This window comes from Polypterus senegalus, chromosome 1 (genome assembly GCF_016835505.1).
Source record: "Polypterus senegalus isolate Bchr_013 chromosome 1, ASM1683550v1, whole genome shotgun sequence".
Classification (NCBI taxonomy): Eukaryota; Metazoa; Chordata; class Cladistia; order Polypteriformes; family Polypteridae; genus Polypterus; species Polypterus senegalus.
Genome location: NC_053154.1, coordinates 280,625,001 through 280,652,835, shown reverse-complemented (window position 1 = coordinate 280,652,835; position 27,835 = coordinate 280,625,001). Strand labels below are relative to the sequence as shown.

The 27,835-nt window shown below is 41.8% G+C and overlaps 1 protein-coding gene across 2 annotated transcripts in view; it reads right to left on the bottom strand.

Moving 5' to 3' along the window:
• LOC120542804 (leucine zipper putative tumor suppressor 2 homolog) overlaps positions 1-27,835 on the bottom strand; it is a 120,032-nt gene that overhangs the window by 62,793 nt on the left and 29,404 nt on the right. The window contains exon 1 of one of the 2 annotated variants that reach the window (XM_039775484.1): positions 7,003-7,146. The exons of the other annotated variant lie outside the window; for it this stretch is intronic. The gene's annotated coding sequence lies outside the window, so the exon portion shown is untranslated. Of the gene's footprint in view, positions 1-7,002; positions 7,147-27,835 lie in introns of those variants that run through there. 2 annotated transcript variants of the gene reach the window in all.

The window sequence follows — 27,835 nt, the reverse complement described above, 5'->3', positions numbered from 1 at the left end:
TGGAATTTCTCCAAACCCAAGTTTACCCAAATACAAACACAGAGTTAGGTTGGGGATACTGCTTTATAATCTAGTCTGAAACTAGGTACACACTGCTAGAAGCTGGTTCCAAAAAATGAATGATGTTAATAAATAATTAAAGATTATTTATTTATTAAGCATTGGGTTGTCTCTTTGTAAAGATTTTGTGGATTTGGAGAATTGTGCTTTCATCAAATAATGACCCAGTAATAACCAGCTGCCCACTTTCCTGTCACCTGCCATCATGCTTCCTTAAACCCTATAGACAAGCTGAGCCATTCCAGACACTTAATACCAATGCATGTCCCCTGTATAAAGATTTTTACATGTTGACCTGTGCAGAGTTGATTAAAAAAACAGCAGCTGCAATCAAGTTATTTTAAGGTTTTACTTCCAAACTTGCAATAAGTACACATGTACGCTTCAGAAACACTGCTTTATGATCCCACTACAATCATGCTGAAAATTATAAGTCTTGTTACATACTTCAAACACACTCAGAGTAACTTGTATGGGGCTGTACACCAGTCACAGTAACCCAAATCCCTGTCCACCGTCTATAATAGGCATGTGAGCACTAGAACTGGACCATGGAGCAATGGAAGAACGTGGTCCAGTCTGATGAACCTCATTTTCTTGTAAATCATGTGGACAACCAGGTGCATGTGCATCATTTACCTGGTGAAAATATGGCAGCAGGACACACTATGAGAAGACAAGCCAGCAGAAACATTGTGATGCACTGGGCAATGTTCTCCTGGGAAACCGTGGGACCTGGCATTCATGTTGATGTTACTTTGACACATACCGCCTACCTATAGATTGTTGCAGACAATGTACTGTACATCCCTTCATGGCAATGATATTCCCTGATGGCAGAGACCTCTTCCAGCAGGGTAATGCTCCCTGTCACACTGTAAAAATTTCCCAGGAATGGTTTGAGGAACATGACAAAGAGTTCAAGGTGTTGCCTTGGCCTCCAAATCCCCCAGGTCTCAATCCTATTGAGCATCTATGGGATGTGCTAGAAAAATAAGTCCGATTCAGGGAGGCTCTACTTCACAACTTAAAAGATTTAAAAGATCTGTGGCTAACATCTTAGTGCCTTCTTGCGGAGTCCACATCTTGGTGGGTCAGAGCTGTTTTGCCGGCATTAGGGGGACTTAAACAATAACAGGCTAGTAGTTTTAATGTTGAGACTGATCTGTGTTATGCGCACATGATATCTGCAAATGGGAGCATAAGGAGGACATTGTTTAAGCTGATTTGTGTTTTCTATTAAATAAAATAAAATGTTGTCAAGCATGCTTATATTTGAGTATACAGTAAGTCCTCATGATGCAACGTCACGAGTGGGGCTGGACAAACAAAATGGACAGCTCACTATGTAATGGGAGAGCTCACTATGTACAGTAAACCCTCACTTAGGGATGCCTTTAAAAGATAAAAATCATTTAGAACATACAGGCAAACATTTCACCAAGTGTAAAATTGTGACAAGTCACACATCACTTTATAATATTGACAAGTCCCTAAACACTATTTATTGAGCCCATTAAAATGTATATTTTTACCCCTTGTCTGGGTATGAGTCCTGTGTAGGCTCTTCAGAGCTGCACGATTCCTTACAGCTGCTGGAATACAATTGGAAGTAAAGCAGTGTGTTATTTTTAGCACCTTCTAGCTCCACTTCCCAATCATGCCATAAAGTTTACATAAATAGTATTGTTTAGAAATTAAGAAGTTGAATTTAATTCATAATAGCATTAGTGGTGAACCAAATGGCAGCACTTCACGACAGGCAGACGACAGAAGCTGGACACCCGCTTGTTCAAGTCACTTCAGGTCATTAAGTTCCCACTAACCTCAATGGACAGACATACTTTGTAAGATATGAAAACAGCCTTTTTCATCCTCTCACAAGCGTAGAAATCAGCTGCCTGCCATACAGTATACGCTTTAAGAGAGCATGAACAAGCTGAAACATGAATTTCCCTTGCTTTGCAAGAGGAGAGGCTCGACTCCTGGTAACAATGCCAACTTAATAAAGGCCTGCACCATCACACAGCCTCGAAGGCGCTGAACTGGGTCACTTTGCTCACTCTCCCCCCCAGACTGGTCACCTCTGACTTTCACACTACTCAAGCTTAAGACCTTTCCTTTAACAATGAAAGTGGAACTGCTGAAGAAGAATGGATTAAGCAGAGAAGACATGGGCTGGCAGGAGTGGGGGTCATGGGAGAGCTTCATTTTGATCATGGCTCCGTTTTGATTTCTACACAGTAGGCTCAAGTGTCTGGGAGATCAGTGTTCTTAAAAATCCCTCAGAGGCCTCATCTGGGGAGAAGGATCTCCACTTTGCATTTCTTAACAATCCTAAAGGCGAGAGTAATTCCTCCATAGTACTTACTGGGCACTGGGGAAGGGATTTCTTCAGCTTCTCCACGCATTGGAGAAAATCTGAGTTCTCAACGTCAAGCCTCTTTTATTTGTATGAAAAGACCTTAGCAGCTCACCAGGTTGTTTCCAGTGATTTGAATGTGCAACTAAAACAACTGCAAACTTTACCACAGATAGCACTGATTCTCAGAGCGTACTAGTTTAGATAGACACTGCATGTTCAAAGTAAATGTGGCTCTAGTATGGGCTTACAATGACAGGGAAACTACAAAGTGCTACCCCCTTAATAGTAACTCCAGTCTGGGCCCACAATGCCACCCAGACTGAAGCTCATGGCAAACCTATAATTCCACTCAGTCTGGTCAATACTATTCATTACAATGGTGGTTTTTGTCACCATTTTAAATGGCATCATTCGAGGCATGCATCATGTTTTCTCAGTTTAAAGTGATATCAATCTACACCCATAAAGGCATCCACAGTATGTTTCTCTAGTCTGCTTCTGCAATACCAGCAAGACTGGGCACCAATACCCCCATATATAAATGTAAATTCCATGTACAAGTGACTCCAGTATGAACACACATTGCTTTCAAATGGCAGTAAATGCAATTCTTGCTAGCAAGACTGGGCAGTGGTAACCTCTGCAAAAACAACTCCAATTTGATCCCAAAATGCCACAGAAAAGGGGTGGATATGGCAATTTTCCTATATAAGAGACACTCTTGTGGAAGTGAATCTAGCTCACAATGCCTTCTAATACCAGTACAAGTGACTCAAGTCTGGGACCCCAAACGCACATTGCTAAACTTTGACAACTGCACTGGCAATACTAACATGTTCTGCAAGACCCCTGTACCTGGCCAGAGCACTTAAAACACAGCAGATCCCAGACCCCTCTCGGCTTTAGTGTTCTAGCTCTTATATGAACCTGAGATCTTCTGTCATGGCCTAAGTTTGATTCAGTCTGTCGACCCCAGGCCAGCTGATAGTCATATAGGCACAAATTCTGGACAAATCAGGCAGTACTACAGCAGAGCATCAAGGGACCAGCTGGGTACTTTTATCCCACAGCCATCAATGAATAGACGACTTTGCTGCTCAGCCACCACAGGGCCTTTCAAGTGAAGCCATGCATCTCTTTTTCTGAAACGCTACAGGACAAGCAATGCGGAAAGACTGAATGGACTGTCAACCTCGGCACTCTCTCATGTTCAGCTGGGTACCTCTACCATTTATCAAAGCCTTTCTGCCCATCAGCATCTTTTTTTTTCACTGCCACTCTAATTTTATCATATGCAGCTAGAGGTTTGTGCCCTCGACCATTTTTGTGATCTGCTAGGCACCATGGCCACCTTTTTATTTGAAGAATTAAGCTGGGCACGTGTGCCACACATTCATGCATATTCTCCAGGGAGTATTAAAATTTCACCATCTTTCAGTATGGAGGCCCAAAGCTTCATAGACAGGGCACAACACAAATAACCATTCAAACTAAGCAAACTAAGCTTCAGTTTCTGACTCCAGAACCAGCCCATTCAGCAATTTTGTTTCACAGCGAAAGAACCCAGAGCACTGCATTTGAACAAAGGCACAAACAATGTGCATTGCCACTTTTCAGAATCACAGGCAGCCACGTCTAGTTCAGTTTGTGTAAGAGTAAAGGGACACACTTACTGGATGCACCACTATGACCAAAAGTAAACTTTACATAAAATAACCAGAGTTTAAACTATAAGGTGGCCAAATACAGTCCCAACTGTTGCTGTGTTCACAGGCTCTCAAACAGACAATAAATATGAGTTTCCTAGTCAGGAATTCCATATGAATGCATTATGAACTTGGAGCAACAAGTTGGACAATTCAGACAAAACAAAGCTATTCGAATTGTCCGAGCTGTGACGCAATGCTGACCTTTCACCCTAGTCAACTGTATATAAAAAAAAAAAATAAATAAAAAATAAAATAAAACACACCCTAGTCAAGCAAAAATGCAACTTTTTGGTCGAACCACATTTGGAGCAAACTGATACACATTCAATGTTTATTTTACTCTTTATTTCCTTACAAATGACATTTATTTTTTTATTGCTTTTATTTTACGCAGACCAAATAACAATTCAACGGTAACCCAGCATTTCTCCAAACAGTCTGACTGGAAACCAATGTCAGCAAACTGAAGTGGGAAGGTGAAACATCACACGCTGCATGTGATTGACAGTGTTACCACAAGCCCGTGCGCCAATAATTTGATAACAAATGAGCTACAGTTCAGCCCTTGTAAATCTCCTTAGGGTGATATGTGCTTAAGAAAGGTGTAGCCTAACATAAAAACCAAACGGTGCGTTTCTGCACTCCTAAACTCACATCAAAAAATTGCCCACCTGATTGTGTACCAAATGTTACGGACACACTTCCTCTAGACAGTAAGCAACAACACAAACCAAATAGTAGCAAAAAATAAATATAAAAAGAGCAAAACTAAAAGTGTGTCCTTAAAATTCTTATTAATGTAAAAAAAAAAAAAACCCATACATATTAAAAGTTCATTTTTATGGTGTTTTCCAAAGGTCACACAATCAGGTAAACGTCATCGCAGGAAGCTCCCAAATCTGGGACAAATCACCAACCAGTTACAGTAAGAGGCAGAAGGGGTCCTGACTATGGCCTTCATTTGTTCACTGTTGAACCATTCTGCATTTTTCACACCTTTCCTAGACTTTAAATAACATTTGAAATTTACCTCAAAATGTCCTGAAAAACCAGAGTATTCTTGGACCATTTTGATTTATGAGTTTGAACTTTACCCCAAATAATCACAAGCATCTATAATAATTATTCTTTTTCCATGTTTTCTCCTACACAATAAAATGACAAAATCCTTAAACTTCAAATACAGTTTTTTATTTCTTAAAAACAAAACTTTGCAAATCAATCCAACATAATTTTAAAAACATACAGCTAAACAAAGAGATTCCCTTTCAACCATACAGAAAGAACACTAATCATCCTGCTCATGTCTAAAGTCAGAAAGTACACGCTTACAAATAATTTTAAATGACATCTTTTTAGGCAAATGTGTAATTCAATCCCAATAAGTAGTTCCCCAGACTAATTTCCAACTTATAGTATTGAACACTGCTTTCCAAAAGAAATAAAGGGAGAAATAAAGTGGGGTTTACAGATATTCCTTATATAAATATTATTACACTTCCATGCCAAATGTTATGTCTGTAGTGCTACAGAATCACTCAGGTACACTTTACTGATGGTGTGCCTCTGAATGTTTCGAGTGTAGCTTGTCAGCATCAGCAAAACCAGGGCACCACACTGTTCAGTCGGCTTTAGTGTGACTGAAATAGTGAATGACACGCTTTTGATGATTTGTGTACTCGTGGTTAAATCACAGGATTCTGCTCTATTTATTTTTATTATTGAATGCAAAGCATGTGCAAGGCTATTGCGTCTTCCCCGCATTTGCTAGGTTTTCATATAAACCATGGCAATCCCAACACAATCTATTGTGTAAAATAGGTGCTATCTAGTCAGCTATTATTATGAAGTTACTAGATTGTGTTTGATGTCTATCTGAATTTGGACAAATAACACATTTCTATTTACCGTTCTAGCTGGAGGCAGGGGTTGGGGGACCATGGACTTGGGATCTGACCCTCCTTGCACTCCAAACATTAGGGAATAAAACTTTCCTTCCCAATGGCCTCTGCCCACTGCCTGGATGAAGCTAGTGATGAGTCCACTATAACCCTTAGGTACTTGACAGAACCACAGATTCACATTCTGTCTTACATTTGCTATATGACTGGACAAAAAAAGAAAATGTCTCCCAATCTGAGGTTTCCTTGGGTACGGGCCCCTGTCAAAATAAGGAATAAAAATGTAAACATGTACTTTGATTTTTGATCAATCAAATAATGGCCATAAACATAAACCAGGAAAGCCTGGTGTTGGGGCTGGTGGGCCATCACTGACTAGCTCAAGGACTTCAGGTTACTGCAGGTGGCACCATCTAAAACGGGTGTCCATTAATCCCATCTGATAAAGTGACAATCTAGTCAGCACCTACAATATGGAAACAACCCACAAGCAGGTCTTGTGCACGGGATTATAAACCATTTACAGTCACAAAGACACCAGCATGTGCAGTATAAGAGTCGCACTTCTATGGCCACCTTCCACTATCACCTACCAAGACAGGGAGTCAGTCATAGCATCGCATGGAGCCATCTTCTGAAAACACCTCGGGTCACTCCATGGTCAACATGGGTCGGAGCGTCGTTTAGGAAGCCTTAGTCTGCCTAGAAGATTAAGACTTCGGCATGTTTTTAGTCAGCAGCCCGCACTAAAACTTTACTGTTAAAGCAGGCAGTTTCGTACTTGAATACAAGACAAGCAAATGAGCAAAATCTTTGGAAACACGACAGTCACTTTTTTACTTTATGACTCTTGAGGCGGTTTGCTGTACCTAATGAAAAGGCGGACCCATCCCCCTCTACACCCCTCAAATTTCACACATGTACAACTTTTCCTTTCGCCGCCCCGCTGCACTCCCCTCACACTCACCGCTGACCGCCTCCATTGCGTCCCGACGGAGTAGCATCTCGAATCTGCGAGGAGGGTCCACCTTCTTTACAGCCGGCGTCGCCGCGTTTCTTTGCGATCTTCCTTCACTTTCTTTGTAAGTGAAACCTCCAGCGTCCCCACGTACACAAGCGCAAGGAGTTTGAATGAGGGCTCCTTCCAACAGAGTGAAGCTGCCCGTGCCTGTCCGTCTGGCAGCCCCTCCTTCAACCCCCCCTCTTGACTGTCAGATGAGGGGTCCGGCCCACCAGGGCAAGGCCAGCAACAGACTTTCCTGCTTCCTTCCTAGTAAGAAATCCTGACTCAGAAAAGAAGACGCGATTACAACCGACACTTTCTTAGTCCGGCTAAAAGGGGAGCGCACACCGGTGTTGGAAGAGCGGTTCTAAAAAATACATTCAGTAATTACATAAAAAACACGTGCTCGCGAGTTCAATGGGAATAAAAGGCTTTAAAGAAACCGAGTGAAAGTCTCCTCGTAAGTCATTTCTCACTTTGTCACTGGATTTGCACTGGGACGGCTATCGAATTCCAATCACCTGGCACGACTAAGATTTCGGAATGCCGCGTAAGTTAAGTGCAGCCCCCACACAAGGGGGGCGGGCGGCCACCCTCACACGGCGACACGCGTATGCTGCTGCCTATTGACTCACATTATTTGGAATTAGGATTTTATTCCACCAGCCCCTTTTCTGGTCATTTTGTTTTATCTGACTCACAGTCGCAAGCTGGCACAGCACATTGAAGATAAAACGCCAAACCATCATAGCTGTAATTTTATTTATATAAGTAGGCAGCATAGTTAGCAAGGATCTGGGCTGTAAATCACAGGGTCTCCAGTTGGCAATGCGGCTTGGTGGTAAAGGCATTATTACCTGGCTGGCCTGTATAGATTAATGGTTTAAAGACTGGACTGGAACCTGTGGTTCCAGTTGGCAGTGACACTTGGTTGCTAAGGAACCTGACAGTGTGGCTTATTGGTTAAGGCACTTGCACTCTTTCCAATCAGCAGTATGGATTAATGACTTGTTCACTGAATTGTAAACCACAAAATCGGCACTTGGCAACTTGGTTTACTGGCTAAGGCAATGGACTGTTTCTGATTGGCACCATGGCTTAGGTAATGGACTGTAAACCACAAGCTCTTTAGTTCCCAATATGGCTAATTGGTTATGGCATTTGGTCAGTTATCCACAAAGTATTGGTTAAGGCACTGCACGGTGTCCAATCGCCTATCTGGATACATGCCTCATATTCTCTGGACTGTATGCCATAAAATCAACACTTGGCAATATAATGTATTGGCTAATGCACTGCATTTGAAATTTCTCCATGGGATTAATAAAGTTTATCTAATCTAATCTGATTATTTCCAATTGGCAGTGTGGTTTATTGGCTATGGCACTGAACTGTATATACAGCAGTGTGGCTTGCTGGCTAAGGGCAATGGAGATGTGGTTTTATTATCTTAGAAACTGGATTATAAAGAACAAGGTTTCTGTTTGTTAATGTGGATTACTAGCTAAGGCACTGGATTTAATGTCACAAGCTTTTCAGGTGACAATGTGTTTTATTGGCAAAGGATCTGGGCGACAATTGGCTGGGACACTGGACTGCATGCCATGTGGTTTCTACAAATGACAAGGTTTGCACTTGGCAATATGACTTATTGACTTCATATCTGAGTATAAAGCACAGGTTTTCCATTTGAAAATGTGATTCAATGGCTAAGGCACTGTAAAATATACCCCTAAAGAGTTTTGGTAACAATATGACTCAGTGGACAAGGCTGTTCACCACAAGGTAACACAGTGGGGCTTTATGGCTAAGGGCCTGAACTTTATGCCACGAGTTTTCACTTGCCAGTGTGGCTCAGTGGTTCAAGTACCAGACTATTTCTGACTGGTAATGTGGCTTGTTGGTTTAGGTCCTGGGATGGTTAACTATAAGGGATATTAAAAATTAACTGAGATGTGGGGAATACTTATACCTCTTGAGAGGTCACATCCCAAGTGTTTAGCTTAACATTTTGAAGCTCACTGTTCTACAAAGCTTTTAGTATTTTTTATTTTACTGTTTTGGAAAGTACAGCAGCCCAGTGAGTAATACCAATGCCTCACCACTCCAAAGAGCTGGGTTCAAATTCCTGGTCTGGTGTCCTAGTAGTTTATAGATTTTCCACATGTCACAGTGGGCTTTCTGTAAGTAGTCTGGTTTCCCTGCCATATCCTTAAAGTTTGGCAGGTTGGGTTGGTGCAGTGCAAGTGTGCCCTTCTCAAAGCTGCCGAAAATGCTTTGACTCCCTGTGACCATGTAATGAAAGCCGTTGACTCAGAAAAAAATGATTTGCTCACTAGCTGCTAAAATGTATTTATCTGTTGTAAGACTGTGTCGATTTAAACAGAGCCTCACAGTCCCCATTAAAGACTGCATACTTTGGCTGCATGCTTTGCACACTCTTGGCATTCTCTCGATGAGCTTCAACAGGTAGTCACCTGAAATGGTTGGTTAGGCTATGTAATTGTGCAGTGGAATAAGAAAAGTAATAAGATGGTTCCAGAAAACTGATGTACAGATGAAGAGATTGATAAACCGTACTAGTAAATGTCTTCACTGTGGAAAGATGCAATATAGAACAATACAGTATGCTAAAATGACACACCTTACATAATGAAACAAATGTGATCAGCTGCTGGGCACAAAGAAAGCAATTTCTCCAACTGGTGTCATGTCACAAAGACAAATAATCCACATACAAATTCCATGGGGACCCTACCAAGGAACAAAGCCCAACTTAAGATGTGCTGGTCAGAGCAGCCAATTTAAACGTTTAGAGTCCAAAACAAAAGAAGAAGAAAAAAAGACTCAACAGATCTAACAAAGCTGACAAAGCTTTTTACCTTCAGTCTCAGACAGATTTCGAATTTAGCACTCTAGTTATCTGTAAATGGTATTCCAAATAAAATAAAGCTTTAGTGTAAGGAAGCCATCCATCTTCCAAAAATACCAGGATGGCAGCAAGTCATTTATCTCTGAAAGTTCGGACTAGTTGAAAGATTATATCTACTGCTTGCCTCAGCCCAGTCAGGGTCCAACCCAAGTGAACTGCAAAGCATATTGTATATTATAATAATAACACAACAATCATTCTGTTCTATTTCCCTGTGATCCTGAACTGGACAAAGCAGGTAGAAGACATTAATTAATGGAACATTTCTATTTTGTCAAAGGCAGTGGGTACAGATGTGTCCGGAGCTGTTATCAGGAATGGTGGCTGTTCTTTTTTTAAATTAAAAAAAAAAAAAAAAACTCATCCACTCACACATCAGATATTGTCATTGCTAAAATGTGCTGAAATCAATGATAGGTTCCTTTGAAGACACAGACAGAGCTCTCTTAGTGGCAGTGGAACAGAGTAATGTGCAAGTTTTATCGATTAGCCACGAACATACAAGTCAACATCCTGTGTTTCCTCGGATGGTATTCGACCACATGAAGAAGATTATAAAACACAAAGAGGATGAGAGGGCAATAACAAGGGAGGATCAGATTACTAAGAGTAGAAGGTATCAGAGTGTGCAATGAAAAACAGGCTGAAGAGTTCACAAACACATGAAAAGAAAAAAAGGTGTCTGCCGCTTTTCACACGTTACCACAATGGAAGGCCTATCTTGTTCCATTGTGTCTGCTCTATGCTGCTTTGGTTTGGAGACTGATTTATTAAAATGCGGAGAGGAAAACTAAGTTTTGTTCTCTTTTTGTGCACCTAAATGCCAGGCTCATCACATATAATAAGGTAAGTCAGTGAAATGTAATGACAAATATTCTTTTAAAATTGGGACATTTTCCTCTTTGGCTCTGCAAGTTGACAAAAGGAATCCTCATTCACCATGTTAGCCTCATGTATCAAATGTCACAGATAGCAAACCCCTCGCTGTGATGTTCCTGGCTGTTACTCTGCTGTGCTGCCTCCTGGATGAGTTCATTTGGTGACTTGTATGGCAGGTGTCATTTTTAGAAACCACGTGAATGACTGATTGACTGATTGATTGACTGCTTGATTTGTTCTGTGCTGGTTAACTAATGATGCCATTAATGTGTGTAAATCTATTTTACACTACCTATCAAATAGATTTCGAGATATGTGAAAATAAGTCTGTAGGCATTTTGAAATATCTGAAATGCAATTCAAGATATCTCAAAATGGTTTCCTATGAAATTGCTTATACCTTCAACAGGACCTCCTGTCTATTTTAAGAATTCTTGAAATGAATTTAAGATATCTCAAAATGAGCAGGAAAGTATTTTGAAATACCTTGAAGTGTACCATAGTGTAGATATCTGAAAATGGGCAGGAAGCTATTTTTAAGATATCTGGAAATGCATTTGAGATATTTTAAAATGGATTTCAGATACATTAAATTTGTCTGGATATTCTTTTAAGATATCTGAAAATGTAATCAAAATATCTTAAAATGTATTTCAGACATCTTCATATTGATGTTTAAAATTCTAAAGTGCACTTTTAGATATCTTAAATTCATATATTGGTATCTTAAAATGTGTCTCCATTACAGATATCTCAAAATGTACTGTATTTCAAGATATCTCAGATTTTGAGACACCTTAAATATCTTAAAAAGACATAAATGTTTTTCAAGCTATCTAAATTTCATTTTCAGACATCTACAATACAATTGAGGACATCTCAAATATATTTTCAGGTATATGAAACAGCTTCCTGCTCATTTTGAGATATTTGAAATGCGTTACAATAAATCTTACACTGGACAGGAAGTCCTATTGAAATAGGAAATTTCACAGGAAGTCACTTTGCGGTTTCTTGAAATGATTTTCAGATACCATTCAATGCATGCAAGGTACATTTAAGATATCTTGGAATGCACAGGAAGTTGTTTTGAGATATCTTGAAACATATTCCAGGTATCTTAAAATGGAACATACTTTGATATATCAGGAAAAAAGTTTTGGATGTCTTAAAAGGTGAACTGCATTTTGTATACAGACATTTGTAAATGTTAATTTGGCTTGTCATACCAATATGGATAATCAAAAAATCTTTTGCTACTTTGGCCAGATTGAGATTTGATTCTCCATTCCATCTCCATTTTATTGTTCTTCTGTTTGTCAATTTTTTTTTCTGTATTTCCTATTCACATTGTAGCCTACTTATCCATTTTAGGGTCATAAAGGCCAGTGCCTAACATGGCAGGGCTGAGCAAAAGGTGGAGGGTATGCCAGTCCATCACTGGGCATGCACACATATACAATGCCCTGGGACAATTTAGAAACACAGATTAACCTAACATACACATAGTTGGGATGTGACACGAAAAATTTGAGTACAAAAAGAAAACCCATGGAGAGGAGTAGACAATGGACAAACTCTACCTTGACAGCAAACAGACTGGTATTAAAGCCTAGGACACTGTAGCTATGAGGCAGCACCAGTTACCATCATGGCACCCTAAATAAATACTAGGCATGGCCCGCTGGTTGAAGACCAGGGTGAAACCCAGGACAGGTCAGAAGTATATTTGCTTCCTTTCAGCTGGCCTTAATATTTATGGAAATTTCCCAGGAGGAGCTGGAAAAAGTAACTAAGAATAAGACAGCCTGGTCCATCCAGCTTGAATGCTGCTACTATGACTCTTGCTAGGATAAATGGATTTACAGTGAGATGAAGTAAAATAATTGTAGGAATATTTATTCAGTAGGAACTGGAAAGTGTAAGGCTATAGTTCAGGGGTGCCCAAGACGTCGATCGCAATCGACCGGTAGATCACAAAGGTAGTGCAGGTAGATCGCGCTGCATTCAAAAAAAGTTTTTTAAACGTTCGTCCATCATATATCCTCCCTATGGCATTTGCCACTTGATTGACATACAGGGCGGCCAGCCTGAGAACTCCTTTCTTCTAAGACACTGGTCACCCCTCACGCACGATCAAATGCACGAGCTACTGCAAAACTCCGGCTGCGATCTAGTTAGTCTTCCAATTTATATCAACTAAAGAAGGGATTTAAAAAAAATTGTTTGGGGAGGGTATGGACTGGATGTGGAATTGGAAGAGGATTTTTTTTCTCACAATGTCACAATCGAAGTGCGTTTGTCTGATCTGTCAATCTATCATTGTTATTCCAAAGAAGGAAAATGTGGAAAGGCACTTTCAAACTGTTCATAAAAACTACGAAACTGACTTCCTTCCGAAAAGCGATCTGAGAAAGAGAAAGGAGAGGGAACTAAAATCGCAGTTAATCGGACAGCCGTCATTTTTCACTCGGCTGAATTCAAAAGCAAAGACAGACACACCAAAGCATCATTCCAGGTGAGTCATTCGATTATTAAGCATAAGAAGCTATTCCAAGAGCTACCTCCTTGACTGCATTATTCGGCTCTACTTATTTATGCGAGTTAGCCTTTTCCCACATGAAGATTATTGAATCCAAATACTGTAGTGTCCATAAATGTATGGAACTGTTATTGTGCCATAATGGTTATTCAGTTATGCAAGGTACGACAACATAAATTTTATGTATAAAGTATACTCAGTATGTGTGTGTATATATATATCATTTTTAATGTGGGTAGATCATTTCAACCTGGTCATTTTAAAAGTAGCTCGCAAGCCGGAAAAGTGTGGGCACCCCTGCTATAGTATGTTTAACTGAAGGGCAGCCAGGTACCACTATAGGAGGACAGATATGCAACTGGACATTGATAAAAACATAAGAATACCTTTACACACAGAGATTTTGCCCGCAACCCTCAGTGTAGTCTTCTGTATGATCACCCACTATTTTGTTTTATGATCCAAAAAGATTAGTAATTGAGTAAGTAAGAGAGGGTGGGTCTATAAGGAGGATATGAAAGCTCTTCCAAGTTAAGCTATCATTACTGCTGGCAACTCTCTCTGTATTTGATTTATCTTCTAAACTTAAATCAGAAGAACAGTGCTAAGAAGTAAACAAGCCAACTAAATAAATACAGAAAATATTTTTTTTCTGACAGCTGCGAGCAAAACCAGCCATCCTGTATGGCCTGAATGAACCAAACAAGCTCCTTAGTTTTAGCTAATTCAAACTCTAAACCTAAAGGGAATGCCATTTTTCTTACATTTTGATGCACACATTGCTCAGATATAATTAATAAAACTTATTTACAGGAAATGTGTTTGTGTCAAAATGTGTCTTTGTTATTATAAATTTCTAACTTTCTTATATGGTAATAATTCACTATTTTGTGCCATCAGCATTCAGTTTTGAAAATGTGAAAGATGTCGCAGTTGAGGTTCTGATCCACCTCTTGAACCCTCAGGTACCACTTCAAACACCAAGTAAAAGTCCAAATGTTATTTTTATTTGAACAATACAGTGCACAAAGCACCCTCCACTCCACAATACTCATAAATCAATAAACACTACAATACTCAATCCTCCTCTCCCAGACACTTTGCTACCCTTCCTCCCAGCTCAGCTCAGTGTCTGGACTTTCCCAGAGTCCTTTTATACCCCTTGACCCGGAGGTGCTCCAGCCCCACAGTCCACAAGTCCTTATCCCTTCCGGGTCAGGGTAAATAGTATCTTCACCCCAGAAGCGAGAAGGGTCTGGCTGCAGCCACTGTAAGGTGTTGAGCTCCACAGTAAGCGGAAACACGTGACCTCCACAGTAGGCGAATGAATATAGGACCTACCCAATCACCAGCCCTACCTAACCTTAAAAACACTGGGGAAGGCAGCAACAGTGAAATAGCATGTCTAAGCTTAAGATAGTGGGAGAGGGGGCATATTCCTTCTTTAGCGTATAAAATAACCGTTCGCGGAAATGTCCAGAAATTGTCCCGGATAACAAGTAACACGAGGCAGGACAGGATCCAACTTAAAAAGCTATTTCTTCCGCTAACTAAAAAAATCCTTCTAAAAACACACATGGATGAACACCTTTCCAGACAAGAGTACGATGAAAACGGTTTCTTTTAACTAAATGAAGCCAACCGAACAACCAGACGTACAAGGCAGGATAAAATTAAAAAGACTAAACGGGACTAACTAATATAAGACCTACCCAATCAACAATCCTAACCTTAAAAAACAATGGGGAAGGCAGCAACAGGCAAATAGCACGCCTAAGCTTAAGATAGTAGAAGAGGGGTGTTTTTCCGTCTACTGTGGCGGTCACGTGTTTCCGCTTACTGTGGAGCTCAACACCTTACAGTGGCTGCAGCCAGATGCTCTTGCCGGAAGCACGTTGTTTCTTCCTGTCTCAGGATTATGACGCACTTCCAGGTTATAGGGCATATATGAGTCCACGAGCCACCCTATAGCGACTCCTTGTGGTCCCCAAGGTATCCAGCAGGGCTGTGTATAAAAACTACAAAGTCCATGAGGCCCTGCTGGAACTTGGGGCACATCCATGCTGTCGGGAGAGCTCTTCCTGGTGGCCTGGGGCCGAGGGCCGGAAACTCTTGCCAGACATCCATCACAAAGGTTATATGAAGGGAGCAAAGTCAGAACCAAGTGAAAGGGGAAGTCTCCTGCAACATTTCAGTATGAGAGTAAAACATATTGGTATGAGGAGGGGTCCTTATAATCTCTTCTGCTGTAGGTCTCATCATTGTTGTGTTTTCCAGATTTATAAAACCTCAAGCAAGGGCCCCACAATTGCGGTTAGGCCTAAATTTTAAATTAATTCTAAAAAAGGAAGAAGCCTTGGCCCAAAGTGCAAAAGCAATAATCTTTTTAATAAAGTTAATTAATGGAAATATTACAGAAGGATAAGTGAGAGAGGCAACTCAAAAAAGAACCAATACAGAATGTAAATAACATGTATGCCAGTCCCCCATTCCAAAGATGAGCAGGTTAAGCGAACTGGTGACTATAAACTGACATGGTGTGGGTGTGCCTTATAAAAGCCTGGCACCCCAACTGGGACGGCTTCATACTGTGTGCTCAATGCTGCTGTAATGGGCTTCAACCCCCATTAACTTGAAATGGAATGAGCAGTCTTGATCATAGATGGATGTTCATTAAATATGTATATAATGTATAAATATACTGTACATTATTTTGTAGTTAATTTCTGTGTACACACAGGTCAAATTTTATGGATGAGTCATTTATGGGGCTGATAAAAAATTGCAGTGTTTAAATGTAGCAGATGAATCACTTATGCTTGGCATTAAACTGATAGAGATTTTTTATTTGCTTTGGCACAGTGCTGAAGCACATTTTATGTTTTCTAAAATGCACATACTAGGATTTATTTCACATAGTGCTTTTTCATTTTGATCTCCAACCTAATATTGAATATAGTAGAGTATATACAGTATAGTTTTATATTGTTCAAGGCTAACGGAACAAACAATTACGACTGGAAGTTTGTCATCCACTGTGCTTACTCAGTGAAAATGAAAAACGGTTTCTGCCCATCCATCCACTTTCTCACCCTACTTTTTCCATTACAAAGGTCACATGAAGCCAGGACTCAGTGGGACTTTAGCAGTAAGGACTCTGCACTCCCATGAGAATTCTAGAAGTAGTGTAGTCTTTAATTCCACATGTTGTAGAACAACAACAGATGTTACTACTTGGTCTTGTCCAAAGCATAATAGTGAACTGTCCTTTAATGTCTGTGCCCTTTGAATTCCCAGATGCCATTTGACAATTAGCAAAACATCTTCATTATCAGATAAACAGACTTGCGTACATTTTATAATGTATTACAGGATTATTGGCAGGCAGGGTCAATCCTGGCAGTAACAGATATATGGCAGCAAGTCCTAGTTAGTGACTATATGACACATGCTGATTCAGCACAAATGTTCTGGTTTTCTGTTTTTGCTCCTATGCACCGCTGATAGTGGCAACCAAATAAATGACAAATGTCCTCCAAAAAGACTAACTGTACCAATTACATCTTTCATGGTGCTTATCACTTAAGATTTTCTTGAACATTTAGCATGTTTTCTCTGCATGTTATAAGGATTAAAGAAAAGTCAGCTTAAGTTTCTTAATAACCAAGTGATGAATTGTATAATCTGCCCTCTGGAGTTTCACTGCAGAACGTCTGGTTTACTACGTCAAGTATACACCTTTTTTCAGATTTGAAATGCCCCCCTCCACCATAAGGTTACGTATGTATTAGAGCACAAATACAGATTCCTGTCACAAGTTTCCTGTCCTGTTTCTTGTGATTCTCCTCACATTGGACATTAATGCTTTGTAAATGTCTTCAGATTGACCAAAGAGAGTTTTAATTCTGGGGGGAGCATTTCATGTTGGGCATGAAGGTGTAAACAAGTGGCCAAAGGGTGACATAAGTAATCCTGTAGGTATCCTACTATGAAAATATTCAGGTTAGGGCAAACAATGAAATCACAATCCAGGCAATGACGGCTTCTCACTCTGTAAAGAATGGGAAGGGAAAATTTTAAAGACATAGAATCTGCATCAAAACTAAAAAGCAAGTTTTCCAGTCGATAAGTGGAAAAGTCTGACATGGCGGAAAAATGCTGTACTTTTTCCAGAAGGACTTCTAATACTTCTGTTTAGTCAGATCCTGTATTTTACTGGCTGTGCATGGTAAGTACAGTTAAGTAATTGTGAATTTTTAGTGTTCTTCTATTCAAACTAAGCACTATCTCAAGACATTTTACAAACAAGCAAGAATGGAAACCAATTACAGAGTGAAACTCCCATCTGGTCATTTACAGACCAATTTAATCCCATCCAGTTCCATAGGAAGCTTATCCTAGCAGCCATCATGCACAAGGCGGAGGAACCAGTCCTGCACAGAGATCACTGCATCATCAATTTGCCCAGTATGGAACTTATTTATTTCCTGTAAATAATTGCAAGAGTTCAAGATTTCACTCCTCTGAGAATTGAACATTTGTCTTGAGTTATTCATGCCCCACCACAATCCTATTTTTCAACAGCTATGTTTAACAAATCCAGTGTAATAAAATTCTGCTTCATAAGCAAATAATCATTTATTAATGGGAAAATTCAAAATGTAGAAGTTAAGGTGGCCAGTGATGACAAGCATCCTGTCACTGGCTCAAAAGGAGATCCCAGAGAAAAAGAAAAGGGCAGAGATCACCCATTTGGGTCACTGCAGTTCTCTCAGTTAATGTGACTCCTTCCATCCTTCCTGAAGTTCCAAGGGCACCTGCTACCTGAGCTAGGATTCACTGCTGGGCCAGTCACCCACGTCACGCCTCACTTCATGAAATTAGTCTTTGAAGTAATGTGCAGGATCATGTTTCTGCCTTTCCAGACCCTCAACAGGCCTCTCGGCTATTTAACAGCATCCCATAACAGTAAACAGGCCTCCTGAACTGCTACATTCAGACTCTTCACATTGCATACAGGACATTAAATCACTCGCCCATGACACATACAAACTGAGCTGAGCATACAATAGACCAATAAAACAAACACTTTAGTGCAAAAACTCTAAGGGTGGGCTTGGCCAGCACTTCTTTCAGTCACGAGGGAGCCACTTGTCTTTTCTCTGGTTGTGTGATTGCTTTATGTTTGACTTGAAACACTGATACACTAAGAGAGTGATATTCCAGAACCCCGGAATGAGGCACTTATCTCAAGGGGTCTTCCTCCAATTTGCCATCAAACATCCGCCTAACTCTGAGTTTACTGTATGTCTGTGGATTACTTGCTGTAAGCCAATCAATAACCATCATGAGCTGGCATCACTCATCCTCGGGAAGAGAGTGTGAGTGAAGTGTAGTGGTTACTGGGTGAGGAAACAGTTAAGTTATTATGGATTACTGACGAACTCTGGTCATTGTCCAAAAAGACCAATCAGAGCTGCTTGAAGACATTCAATTCAGACTTATTGAGCATGTGGACATGTAAGAACTCAGAATAAATGTCAATATAGTATCAAATAAATAAAGGCAATATAAACACAAAACAACATTTAAATATATATATATATATATATATATATATATATATATATATATATATATATATATATACACACACACACATGTTTTCACATATTTATATATGTGTAGATTCTGTATGTGTGTGTGTGGGTGTTTGTATATACTGTATACAGTAAATACATTTATATGTGAATTACGGTATACCTCATATGTGCAAATACAATAAAGACACATATATAATATGTGCTTCCATAAAGGGCTTGAAAATAATTATATGTATATACTATTCCATATAAAATATGCATACTGCATGTGTAAAATCTATATGTGCATTTGTAAAGTACTGCATGTACACACTGTTTTATATATACAGTACTGCTTACTCATTTATTATTGCGTGCATATTTGTAAATTTATATATATATATATATATATATATATATACACACACACTGTATATATAAAATAGCATATGTATATAAAATTATATACAATATAACTACTCACTTGCCTCAAAGACAGGAAATAGAATAATCAAAAAGTATTTGCTATCTCTTGCCCTATAATAAAATTAATATCATCCTGTGGCACATTCAGCTAAAAAAACTGGCATCTTCAATCAGATTTGAATACAACACCTTGATCTGTAATCTTGTACCATTACAAAGTTTTGGATGGTTTAGATCAAAAGCAATATACTGTAGAGTGAAGTGCGGTTTAACTGAACTTATTCCATACAGCATTGATGTTTACAGGTTGTTCATTCATGTTGCCTATGAAATGAGATATTATTGTGAAATACAGTTAAGTCCATAAATATTTGGACAGAGACAACTTTTTTCAAATTTTGTTTCTGTACATTACCACAATGAATTTTAAATGAAATAACTCTGATGGAGTTGAAGTGCAGATTTTCAGCTTTAATTCAGTGGATTGACCAAAAAGATTGCATAAAAATGTGAGGCAACTAAAGTAATTTTTTTTAACACAATCCCTTCATTTCAGGGGCTCAAAAGTAATTGGACAAATTAAATAACTGGAAATAAAATGTTCATTTCTAATGCTTGGTTGAAAACCCTTTGCTGGCAATGACAGCCTGAAGTCTTGAACTCATGGACATCACCAGATGCTGGGTTTCCTCCTTTTTAATGCTCTGCCAGGCCTTTACTGCAGAAGCTTTCAGTTGCTGTTTGTTTGTGGGCCTTTCTGTTCAAAGTTTAGTCTTCAACAAGTGAAATGCATGCTCAATTGGGTTAAGATCAGGTGACTGACTTGGCCATTCAAGAATTTTCCACTTCTTTGCTGTAATAATCTCCTGGGTTGCTTTGGCTGTATGTTTTGGGTCATTGTCCATTTGTATCATGAAACGCCGCCCAATCAATTTGACTGCATTTAGCTGGATTTGAGAAGACAGTATGTCTCTGAACACCTCAGAATTCATTCGGCTGCTTCTGTCCTGTGCCACATCATCAATAAACACAAGTGTCCCAGTGCCACTGGCAGCCATGCACGCCCAAGCCATCACACTGCCTCCAACGTGTTTTACAGATGATGTGCTATGCTTTGGATAATGAGCTGTTCCACGCCTTCTCCATACTTTTTTCTTGCCATCATTCTGGTAGAGGTTGATCTTGGTTTTATCTTTCCAAAGAATGTTTTCCAGAACTGTGTCAGCTTTTTTAGATGTTCTTTAGCAAAGTCCAATCTAGCCTTTCTATTCTTGAGGCTTATGAGTGGCTTGCACCTTGCAGTGCACCCTCTGTATTTACTTTCATGCAGTCTTCTCTTTATGGTTAACTTGGATATCGATACTGGAGAGTGTTATTCACTTGGTTGGCTGTTGTGAAGAGGTTTCTCTTCACCATGGAAATGATTCTGCGATCATCCACCACTGTTGTCTTCCGTGGACTTCCAGGTCTTCTTGCATTGCTGAGTTCACTAGTGCTTGCTTTCTTTCTCAGGATGTACCAAACTGTAGATTTTGCCACTCATAATATTGTACCAATTTCTCGGATGGGTTTTTTCTGTTTTCGCAGCTTAAGGATGGCTTCTTTCACCTGCATGGAGAGCTCCTTTGACTGCATGTTGTCTGTTCACAGCAAAATCTTCCACATGCAAGCACCACACCTCAAATCAACTCCTGGCCTTTTATCTGCTTAATTGATAATGAAATAATGTCGGACTTGCCCACACCTGCCCATGAAATAGCCTTTGAGTCAATTGTCCAATTACTTTTGAGCCCCTGAATTGAAGGGATTGTGTTAAAAAAATACTTTAGTTGCCTCACATTTTTATGTAATCATTTTGTTCACCCCACTGAATTAAAGCTGAAAGTCTGCACTTCAACTGCATCTGAGTTGTTTCATTTAAAATTCATTGTGGTAATGTACAGAACCAAAATTAGAAAAAAGTTGTCTCTGTCCAAATATTTATGGACCTAACTGTATGTAGTGTCCACCTCCTCTAAGCTTTCCCTGTGAGAGACCCCTTTACTGAGCTACACAAGCACTTAAACTGACCAAGGATTCTCGAATTTGCTATACACAAGATCTGAAGCAGGCTGGTACGCCATACCGCCACTTGCTTTGTGTTGGTGCTTTGGGAACTGGAGCATAGCAGCACATTGCTGTCTGACCTCAAAGTCGTCAATCTAGTTGTTCACAATACTGAATGTATTTTACCCTGATCCAGGCAATTTCTTTGACGCTTGAGTACATAAGTGCACTCGACAACACAATTCAGCTTAAATCTGTGTATATTTTATACCACATCATGAGTAAGAAGCAGCTAACAGAATAGGGAATACTGCATATACCCAAGGAGGCCACTTGCTAACCATGTCCTTTTTGAGCTACACCAACTTTTCCTTTTCCCACTTTGCATCTTATTTTTCTCACAGCTTGTCTTTGACCTGTGGAATGGCAGCTGCCCTTCTTTACTCACTGCCAGTCTCATTTCTCTGCGTGATTATAGCTACAGTGGCATGCCTCTGGTTGTGGCATTTAATTGAATAAACTGTAAATCTCATTTCTGCACGCAATGGCTTGTAAGCACTGAGCAAAAAGGCGGACACACTGCCTGAGAATACCCCACTAACTACAGCATTATTATCAACAAGTAAAAATAAACACAAAGGACGGATAATTTTATTTTTTCTATATCACCACCAAATTTCCATCAAATAAGTCAAAAACTTTTAGATATTTTCGTATTTAGTTTTTCTATTTTTGGGTGGGGGAGGAGGGTTGTTACCCCTAAATAATAATAAAATGTCCTTTCTTAGCGGATACCTAATGCCCTAGGCGCATCATCCTGCCAAATTTCAACTGTTTAACTTACCAGAAAATAGTGTTTTTATTGATGAGACAGTGAATCAGTCAGTCAATTTTGCATTACATACAGTAGGTGTGTGTGTGTGTGTGTGTGTATATCTCCCCTCCTTGAACTGTCACCTTATCGTGGTGGAGGGGTTTGCGTGTCCCAATGATCCTAGGAGCTATGTTGTCCGGGGCTTTATGCCCCTGGTAGGGCCACCCAAGGCAAACTGGTCCTAGGTGAGGGATGAGACAAAGAGCGGTTCAACAAACCTCCAATGACGAAAGAAAACTTTGGACAACGTTTTCCCTTGCCCGGACGCGGGTCACCGGGGCCCCCCTCTGGAGCCAGGCCTGGAGGTGGGGCTCGATGGAGAGCACCTGGTGGACGGGCCTGCACCCATGGGGCTGGGCCGGGCACAGCCCGAAGAGGTAACGTGGGTCCTCCTCCCCATGGGCTCACCACCTATGGGAGGGGCCAAGGAGGTTGGGTGCAATGTGAGTTGGGTGGTGGCCGAAGGCGGGGAACTTGGCGGTCTGATCCTCGGCTACAGAAACTGGCTCTTGGGACGGGAATGTCACCTCTGAAGGGGAAGGAGCCTGAGCTAGTGCGCGAGGTCAGAGGTTCCGCTAGATATAGTCGGACTCACCTGACGCACAGCTTGGACCCTGGAACCAATCTCTTTGAAAGGGGCTGGACTCTCTACCACTCTGGAGTTGCCCCCGGTGAGAGGCGCCGAGCAGGTGTGGGCATACTTATTGGCCCCGGACTTGGAGCCTGTGCATTGGGGTTTACCCCGTTGGAGAGGGTGGCCTCCCTCCGCCTTCGGGTGGGGGGAAGGGTCCTGACTGTTGTTTGTGCGTATGCGCCGAACAGCAGTTTGGAGTATCCACCCTTTTGGAGTCTCTGGAGGGGTTGCTAGAGGGCATACCTTCTGGGATTCCCTCGCTTTGCTGGGAGACTTCAATGCTCACGGGCAATGACAGTGAGACCTAGAAGGGCGTGATTGGGAGGAATGGCCCCCCAGATCTGAACCCGAACGGTGTTTTGTTATTGGACTTCTGTGCTCGTCATGGATTGTCCATAACAACACCATGTTCAAGCATAAGGGTGTTCATATGTGCACTTGGCACCAGGACACCCTAGGCCTCAGGTCGATGATCGACTTTGTGGTCGTGTCCGGACTTGCGCCATATGTCTTGGACACTCGGGTGAAGAGAGGGGGAGCTGTCAACTGATCACCACCTGGTGGTGAGTTGGCTTCGATGGTGGGGGAAGATGCCGGTCAGACCTGGTAGGACCAAACGTGTTGTGAGGGTCTGCTGGGAACGGCTGGCAGAGTCCCCTGTCAGAAGTAGCTTCAACTCCCACCTCCGCAGAACTTCAACCACGCCCCGAGGGAGGTGGGGACATTGAGTCCAATGGGCCATGTTCCGTGCCTCTATTGTTGAGGCGGCTGACCGGAGCTGTGGCCGCAAGGTGGACGGAGCCTGTCGTGACGGCAATCCCCCAACACGCTGGTGGACACCGCGTGAGGGATGCCGTCAAGCTGAAGAAGGAGTCCTATAGGACTTTTTGTCCTGTGGGTCTCTGGAGGCAGCTGATAGGTACCGCAGGCCAAGCGAACGCGCTCGGTTGTTGCTGAGGCAAAACCTCGGGCATGGGAGGAGTTTGGAGAGGCCATGGAGAACGACTTTCGGACGGCTTCGAGGAGATTCTGGTCCACCGTCCGCGCCTCAGGAGGGGAAGCAGTGCAGTGTCAACACCGATATGGTGGGATGGTGCGCTGCTGACCTCACTCGACGCTAGGGTCGGTGGGAGGAGTACTTCAAGACCTCCTCAATCCCACTAACATGCCTTCCACGAGGAAGCAGAGCCTGGGGACTCTGAGGTGGGCTCTCCCATCTCTGGGACTGAAGTCACCGAGGTGGTCAAAAACTCCTTGGTGGCAGGGCCCCGGGTGGATGAGATACCGAGTTCCTTAAGGCTCTGGATGTTGTAGGACTGTCTTGGTTGACACGCCTCTGCAACATCGCATGGACATCGGGACAGTGCCTCTGGATTGGCAGACGGGTGGTGGTCCCCTCTTTAAAAGGGGACCGGAGGGTGTCTTCCAACTACAGAGCGATCACACTCCTCAGCCTCCCTGGAAAAGTCTATTCGGGGGTTCTGGAGAGGAGGGTCCCGGATAGTGAACCTCGGATTCAGGAGGAACAGTGTGGTTTTCGCCCTGGTCGCTGAACAGTGGACCAGCTCTTCACCCTTAGCAGAGTCCTGAGGGTGCATGGGAGTTTGCCCGACCGGTCTACATGTGTTTTGTGGACTTGGAAAAGGCATTCGACCGTGTCCCTCGGGGAATCCTGTGGGGGGTGCTCCGGGAGTATGGGGTACCGAACCCCCTGATAAGAGCTGTTCGGTCTCTGTACAACCGTGTCAGAGCTTGGTCCGCATTGCCGCAGTAAGTCGAGCCCGCTTCCAGTGAGAGTTGGACTCGCCAGGGCTGCCCTTTGTCACCATTCTGTTCATAACTTTATGGACAGAATTTCTAGGCGCAGCCAGGGTGTTGAAGGGGTCCGTTTGGTGGACTCAGGATTGGGTCACTGCTTTTGCAGATGATGTTGTCCTGTTTGCTTCATCAGGCCGTGATCTTCAGCTCTCTGGATCGGTTCGCAGCTGAGTGTGAAGCGGCTGGGATGAGAATCAGCACCTCCAAATCCGAGAGCATGGTCCTCAGCCGAAAAGGGTGGAGTGCCCTCTCAGGGTTGGGGAGAGATCCTGCCCCAAGTGGAGGAGTTCAAGTATCTCGGGTCTTGTTCACGAGTGAGGGAAGAATGGAGCGTGAGATCGACAGGCGGATCGGTGCGCATCCGCAGTGATGCGGCTCTGCATCGGTCTGTCGTGGTGAAAAGGAGCTGAGCCGTAAGGCAAAGCTCTCAATTTACCAGTCGATCTACGCTCCTACCCTCACCTATGGTCATGAGCTATGGGTAGTGACCAAAGAACGAGATCGCTAATACAAGCGGCTGAAATGAGTTTCCTCCGCAGGGTGTCTGGGCTTTCCCTTAAAGATAGGGTGAGAAGCTCAGTCATCCGGGAGGGGCTCAGAGTAGAGCCGCTGCTCCTCCGCATCGAGAGGAGTCAGATGAGGTGGCTCGGCATCTGATCAGGATGCCTCCTGGACGCCTCCCTGGTGAGGTGTTCCGGCACGCCCAACCGGGAGGAGGCCCCGGGAAGACCCAGGACACGCTGGAGGGACTATGTCTCCGGCTGGCCTGGGAACGCCTTTGGGATTCTCCCGAAGAGCTGGAAGAAGTGGCCGGGAGAGGGAAGTCTGGGCCTCTCTGCTTTGCTGCTGCCCCGCGACCACCCTCGGATAAACGGAAGAGGATGGATGTGTATATATATATATATATATATATATATATATATACAGTGGTGTGAAAACGATTTGCCCCTTCCTGATTTCTTATTCTTTTGCATGTTTGTCACACAAAATGTTTCTGATCATCAAACACGCTTAACCATTAGTCAAATATAACACAAGTAAACACAAAATGCAGTTTTTAAATGATGGTTTTTATTATTTAGGGAGAAAAAAATCCAAACCTACATGGCCCTGTGTGAAAAGTAATTGCCCCTTGTTAAAATAACCTAACTGTGGTGTATCACACCTGAGTTCAATTTCCGTAGCCACCCCAGGCCTGATTACTGCCACACCTGTTTCAATCAAGAAATCACTTAAATAGGAGCTGCCTGACACAGAGAAGTAGACCAAAAGTACCTCAAAAGCTAGACATCATTCCAAGATCCAAAGAAATTCAGGAACAAATGAGAACAGAAGTAATTGAGATCTATCAGTCTGGTAAAGGTTATAAAGCCATTTCTAAAGCTTTGGGACTCCAGCGAACCACAGTGAGAGCCATTATCCACAAATGGCAAAAACATGGAACAGTGGTGAACCTTCCCAGGAGTGGCCAGCCGACCAAAATTACCCCAAGAGCGCAGAGACGACTCATCCGAGAGGTCACAAAAGACCCCAGGACAACATCTAAAGAACTGCAGGCCTCACTTGCCTCAATTAAGGTCAGTGTTCACGACTCCACCATAAGAAAGAGACTGGGCAAAAACGCCTGCATGGCAGATTTCCAAGACGCAAAACCACTGTTAAGCAAAAAGAACATTAGGGCTCGCCTCAATTTTGCTAAGAAACATCTCAATGATTGCCAAGACTTTTGGGAAAATACCTTGTGGACTGATGAGACAAAAGTTGAACTTTTTGGAAGGCAAATGTCCCGTTACATCTGGCGAAAAGGAACACAGCATTTCAGAAAAAGAACATCATACCAACAGTAAAATATGATGGTGGTAGTGTGATGGTCTGGGGTTGTTTTGCTGCTTCAGGACCTGGAAGGCTTGCTGTGATAGATGGAACCATGAATTTTACTGTCTACCAAAAAATCCTGAAGGAGAATGTCCGGCCATCTGTTCGTCAACTCAAGCTGAAGCCATCCTGGGTGCTGCAACAGGGCAATGACCCAAAACACACCAGCAAATCCACCTCTGAATGGCTGAAGAAAAACAAAATGAAGACTTTGGAGTGGCCTAGTCAAAGTCCTGACCTGAATCCAATTGAGATGCTATGGCATGACCTTAAAAGGTGGTTCATGCTAGAAAACCCTCAAATAAAGCTGAATTACAACAATTCTGCAAAGATGAGTGGGCCAAAATTCCTCCAGAGTGCTGTAAAAGACTCATTGAAAGTTATCGCAAACGCTTGATTGCAGTTATTGCTGCTAAGCTGGCCCAACCAGTTATTAGGTTCAGGGGGCAATTACTTTTTCACACAGGGCCATGTAGGTTTGGATTTTTTTCTCCCTAAATAATAAAACCATCATTTAAAACTGCATTTTGTGTTTACTTGTGTTATATTTGACTAATGGTTAAATGTGTTTGATGATCAGAAACATTTTGTGTGACAAACATGTAAAAGAATAAGAAATCAGGAAGGGGGCAAATAGTTTTTCACACCACTGTATATATATATATATATATATATATACACACATATACACACACACACACACACACTTACATACATATATAAATATACATATATAGATAGACAGATGGACATGCATGCAGTAAATGGGGCTGCATGTGTTTGTGTCTAAAGACAGACGCACACATTAAAATTCTTTGGTTTCCATTTAAGTGTGGAAGTGAAAAATATAAAGCCATTGTTTTGTCTGTGTGCTTCTGATTGCTGATCAGTTTCTAATTCAAAACAGCACATATTTGATTACAAATTAGATGCACATCTAAACTTGTTTTCACGCTCTAAGTCGGTTTGCTTTTTGCTAACTCGATAGATGATTTGTTTCTTTGTTTCAATCTCCAGTTAGTTTAGTTTTTTTTTTTTCACACAGAAAACTTTCTAGTAAACCAGGACATAACAATAAACACACCACAGATGTGTCGGCCTTCATGTGGCACTCAAATGACAGGTTTCATCTCGGCAATTCTATAAAGGGAAGCTCTGCAGAGGCCATGTGCTTTAGTTTCACTTGGAC